A 6,000-nucleotide genomic window follows, 5' to 3' on the forward strand; every position below is an offset into this window, starting at 1 on the left:
AAAATATAAAACAGGTTTTTTATGGTTGAAGTTTTAATTTAAGGAATGTAAGGAACGCTTATAAATTTTAAAAACTTGGAAGACAAAGTCATTGATAGCAAAAGTTTCTTTTTTAAAAGCATGTGACAAACCAAAGTTTATGTTGACTGGTTTTCAACCCAAAACCATTCGATTTGTTCTCGTTTGTTCAAACTTTAAAATTAAATGCATTTAAATAATTAAAACTGCTAAAAAAATAATAAGATAACGAAAATTACAAGCAATAAAACAGCATTTCAAAAATTTGTACTTTTATTAATCTCCAATATTTATACATGTTATATACCATAAGATTATATGTTCAATATACCATAAACTAAATTTTTATCTTCTTTTTTTACTAAAGTGGTAATATACTTTAGAAAATATTATTTACAGGTATGCTTTTAAAGTTTTCAAAAAAAGTAATTTTGAGCTTTTACTAACAGTAGACAAACAACAAAAAAAACATATAATTATTACCAAATTTACGGCTTTTATGGTGTAAGTGTAAAAGCTACAAAAGTTACAATAGTTCAATTAAGTTGTATTTCAAAAATACATTTTTAGTTTAGTTTTTTTAGTTTTGTCAATACTTATAAACAAGAAATACCGCGACTCTGTGGTAAAGTATTAATATGTTGAAAACTAATGCAATTATTATCTAAAACAATTTTTTCAGCAACAAACATTCTCAAGAGACGTTAATAAAAACTGCTACCTCAAAAGATGTTAGTGTACTCCTCAAGAGACGCTCAAAAATTAAAAAAAAGAGTTTAAATAAATAAAACTTTTTTTGTTTAATGTAACCTCAAGAGACAACCAGTTACTTAAAGAGACGACATCATGTCAACTTAAGAGACAAATCGTCACCTCAAAAGACGTTCTTGTACTTTTCGGAAGATTATCTGGTTGTAAAAGACTTAAAATACACACAATTAAATAATAAAATGTTAACTTGTTTTTTTAGTGTCTCAGGAGACGTTCATAAAATTGTCACCTAAAAAAAGTTAGTGAAAATTGCTACCTCAAGAGACAAAATTGTTACCTCAAGAGACGTTCATGTACGTTTCAGGAGACATTTTGTCATCTCAAAAAACATTTTTTCACCTCAAGAGACGTTCATGTACTTGTCCAGGTTCTGCTTCATGATGGTCTGCTGCACCACGGCGAACACCAGCATTATGTTCTCCGTGTCGGTGGCGCAAGTGAAGTGCGGGTAGATGTCTTTCGGTGCGGGGAAAGTCCCGTCTTCCCGCTCTTTCGGCTGCCCCACGTCCAGGTACATGGAGCAGATGAACTCCCTCCCCGTTTCCGCGTCGTTGTTGGCACCTGTGAAGGAAATGTTTTCATAATGAAACTTTTAACCGCTTGGTGGTATTGAGTTGTAACTTTTAAAATATGAAAATTATTTTCTAGCTTATGTATGCCAATTTCTTAGTAAAAACCAAAATTTTAAATGACACCTGTGAGCGGAAGTATATAGTATTTTTGTGAATTACTTTAACCGCTTGATGGTAGTGTTAAGCTGTAGCTTCTGTTAATACCCTTCAACAAGTGCTTTTAAAAACAGTAAAGTTTAAACTGTTAGAATAAATAAAAGCTAAGTTGCTGCTGGCACCTATGTGTTTCGAAATGTTATATAAATAAGGTGTCCTGTGAAGAAAATCACAAGGAGTAACTTTGATTGATACGTTTCAGCAAATGGTCTACATTTTGTTTTGATTTAAAATGAGTTGGAGTAATGAAATTAATAGTATTGAACTAGGTTAAGTTCAAGTCGTTGCTAGCACATGAGTAAAAATTAAAAGCGAATATAAGGTATTGTGTGTGAAAATGTCATGTAATAAAGTAAGTAAAGGTGTGTTTAAATTTATCCACTTAGTATGTATAGTGGTAGGGTTTGATATGTACGTTTATGCTATATAAAAACTGTTTTTTAAGTAACTATAAAGTTTTTATCTATTTCTAATAAGCACTAATATTTGAGCTTTGCTACTTACAGTTGTTTTAGTAATGATTTTTATCAATCTTACCTTTTTTTATTTGATTTTTTTCTTAGGAAAACGAAAGTTGTAGTTTTTGTAACTAAAACAGTTCTGTTTTGATAAAGTTTATGTTGTAGCTAAGCATCTCATTATATTAATATTATCAATTGAGTGAAACTTTGTTTAATAAGGAAATTCGTCAGTCAGTAAATTTGTAACTAATTAGTTTAACCAAGAACCTTTTTGTAAATTATTTTATTGTTGAAAAAGTTTTATTTTAATTCAAGTCTGTGTTTTTTATATCCAAAAAATTTTCATACCTATATACACTTTTTATGGAACTCGGAGGTATGAATTTCACTTACAAAAAAATTATAGATTTTTATGAGTGTTGATTAAAATTTAGTTTACAGTTTAAGCTCAAAATAAAACAAAGCTATTCTCCAAAGTTATAATGTACCTACTTTGATAATCCAGAAAAAAAGTTTTTAGCTAGCTTTTTTAGTTACACAGTATTCTAAAAGTTTCTAGTTAAGGGTACTTGATCAATAAAATAATTTTCTAGTAGCAAAACTTACGACTTTTAAATAAAAACGTTTAATAATCAATAATTCTTAGTAATGCTTGTTTTTAGAGGTCTGGACAAAACAATACTTGAAATCTAACAACAGCAACTTGCAAGGTAATTAACTTATTGAAAGATATTGACGTTTCTATATGTCAAACTAATGTAGCAGTTCCTCGGAATTTTTTCAATACAGATGGTAGTACTTCTTTAAAAAAAAATTACTACATTGCAAGTTGTCATTGTTGAGTTTAAGATATACATTTGTATCTTTTTTTCTTAAGATCTTGAAACCTTTCCTTCTACTTAACATTCTTTCATGCAATATTTATAACATTATAGAGGCATTAATAACATGTGATCCTAGTGTTACTTTAGGTTACTATTTAGGGGAATAGTATAATACTATACAGTCAACAGCTTTTCTGTGTATGAATAAGATCCCTGTTTATGTTAAACTAACTATATAAAGTATTAAAAGAAAGTTGATTATTGTTTAAGAAATGTGTTTTTGAAGTATCCCGACAAGTATAAAACTAGTTAAGTTTAAGCTTCAAAATTTTTAAGCTTCACTTTTTTCCCACATATTTACAAACAGTACAAAAACTTTCTGGTAAAACTTTAAAACAATTAGCTTAAAAATTATTTCTAATGTGATAATCGTTGAACATATAAATGGTCGTTTTGCTTTGACTAATAGCTGTTAAAAAAAGCTTTCACAATATAAGTTAGTTTAAAGCTATAAAAAATCTTAGTTATTCTTTTAACTAATGTTTTTGTTAATGGTAATTACTGACATATAACCTACAACAAATTTAAATGAAAAATCAAAGAAAAAAAAAAACAAAGTTCTTTCGTGGAGTTAAAATTAAAAGTAAATTATCGTGTTAAAGTAAAAAAAAAAACGGTTTATGACATCCTAATTTGATTTTATAAATAAATGCAATTTAACTTATATCAAAAAAAAAAAACTATCTACCATAAAACTTTTTATACAAAGGCTGTAAAACAGGTTGATTTTTAATAAGTCGTATCAAATGTATAAGCAAAAAAAGCTTGTAAGAAACATTCAACTAAAATTACTTTACATATATTTTCTTTGCTACCAGTATCAAGTGTTTGTATCTTTCACATAAAACAAACCTCTTTGAATTATCTATACTATAAACCTTAAATGTATTCAATTTTTTCAAGCCATATTTATATAATATTTATAGATGTAACAGGTATCTTAATATGATTTTTTACTAAAGCTTGGGTGCTGCAAATATTAAGAAAAAGTTTTAAAACTAATTTGTTACGAACAAAATAACTCTTAATATTTAATGTGTACATAAATAATGAGATCTTCATGTACTTAAATCTCTCAAAACATTTTTACAACTAAAGCTTTTTAAATGTACATTTCTTGTATTGTATGTATGAATCTCAAACTTAGAATTTACCTTAGATTCTGAAAATATTCACCCAGTAATAATTTTACTATTAGGTAAATAATTGAAAAAACATCATTAGTATTTCTTCACAACTTTTGATTAATCTACTACATTGATCTTTAAAATATATTTTTAAATTTAAATTTAAATAACTAAAACTTTTATGCTTAAGTTGTTGCAAAACATTTTTACGATTTTTAACCAACTTGTAAAAGTTGACTTACTTTTATTATTTTAAATATTTGTATCTAAGGTTAAAAAATTGTAAAAATGTTTTGCAACAACTTAAGCATAAAAGTTTTAGTTTTTTATATTTAATTTTAAAAATATATTTTTAGATCAATGTAGTAGATTAATCAAAAGTTGTGAAGAAATACTAATGATGTTTTTTTAATTATTTACCTATTAGTAAAATTATTACTGGGTGAATTAACACCTTGCTTTCGAAAGAACATAATGAATTTATACACATTTTTTTGTTAAGTATTAATGATTTTAATATTTTAAGTATATTTGTTTGAATACCAAATAGGTTAGAAATATTTACTTTAATATCTTTGTAATGTGTTAAATAATTATTACTATTTATTCGTTATTTTTTGTAAGGTTATGTTTGATTCAAATAGTACAAATTTCAAAACGTAAAATGCAAAAGATTTTGTTGATATAAAGAAAATTTGCGTAAAAACTAATAAAAAAAGATATTGCCTTAGAATTTTAAATAAATTTTAAGTTTTAATAAACATATAATTAAAACAAAATAGTTTTTGTTCAACTAGTAACCATATTAAACTTCAAAAAGTATTGTATGTGTGGACAGAACCCGTTAAAGTAACTTCTTAAAAATTATCTGAAAACTCAGCTATGCTTCAACCAGGGGTCGGAAACCATTTGAAACTAGCGGGTCAATTTTCTTATAAAAAGTTGCTTGCGGGCGGCACTTATTAGTAACAAGTCTTCGAGGGCCGCAGTTATTTTAAAACAGCTGTAGTAATCAGTAGAAAAATTACTATATTAGTCTAAATATATGGTAAAATAAGCAATTTTAGAGCCTTTTAAAAAGAGCATTTAATGCATTAAGAGCCCAACTGGTAGTTTTTATTACAAAACCATCATTTTATGGTTACAAAAAAGTATCTTTTTAGCTAAAAAGTAGTTCATGGGTCGCTTATTTTAACTTTGAGGGCCCATTTGGCCCGTAGTTTGCAGACCCCTGGCTTAAAATTGGTTATTATTTTTCAACTAAATTGCAATCACACTAACACGGTTGCCAATTTTTTTTAGAAATTTTTATTTAGGTTTTTAAAAGTAAGCGTTTTTGGGTCCATTTTTAGTTTAAAGCGAAGTTTAAGGTAAGAAACTGTGTTAAGTAGTACAAAAACATTGAAAAGATAGTGTAAAGCTACTTCAAGTGTGTTTTTAATAACTTTTATTTGATGATGACAAAAAATCTTTTGTTATGTGGTAGAGTTTTTGTCTTAAACAAAAATTTTACAACTTAACATGAAAAAATTGTTTAAAATTCAAGGTTTTTAAAATATTTAGTTCAAAATTCCAGGTTTTGTAGTGATTTTTATTCAAGGTTCCAGGTTTTTTTAGCATAAATTGTCACATTTTAGATTTTTTTCAGAATTCCAGGTTTACTGGCAACCCTGCACTAAACACTATATTATCTTACAAATTAATAAACAATGCAAATATTACTTTTCTTAATTACCAGATGTGAAAACTAATTAAATTTAAGTTTTTGATTTTTCTCACAGTTTTATATTATTTGTATTTTTTTGCTCTAGCTTTTTTTGTTCAATGTATAAAAATGCTTTAACTTTGATTTTTTACAACAAGAATTAAGCTGAAACAAAAGCAACTTTAGTTTGACAAATTAAAATGGCTTTATAGCTTTTAGGAACTTTAAACTCATTCCTTTCTTTTATTAAAACTTTCCAATTAAGCTCATGTCAGTTAATTTTAACAAAAATTTCTTAGCCCGCAA

Source organism: Thalia democratica, chromosome 2 (assembly GCF_965202585.1).
Source record: "Thalia democratica chromosome 2, ktThaDemo2.hap1.1, whole genome shotgun sequence".
Taxonomy (NCBI): domain Eukaryota; kingdom Metazoa; phylum Chordata; class Thaliacea; order Salpida; family Salpidae; genus Thalia; species Thalia democratica.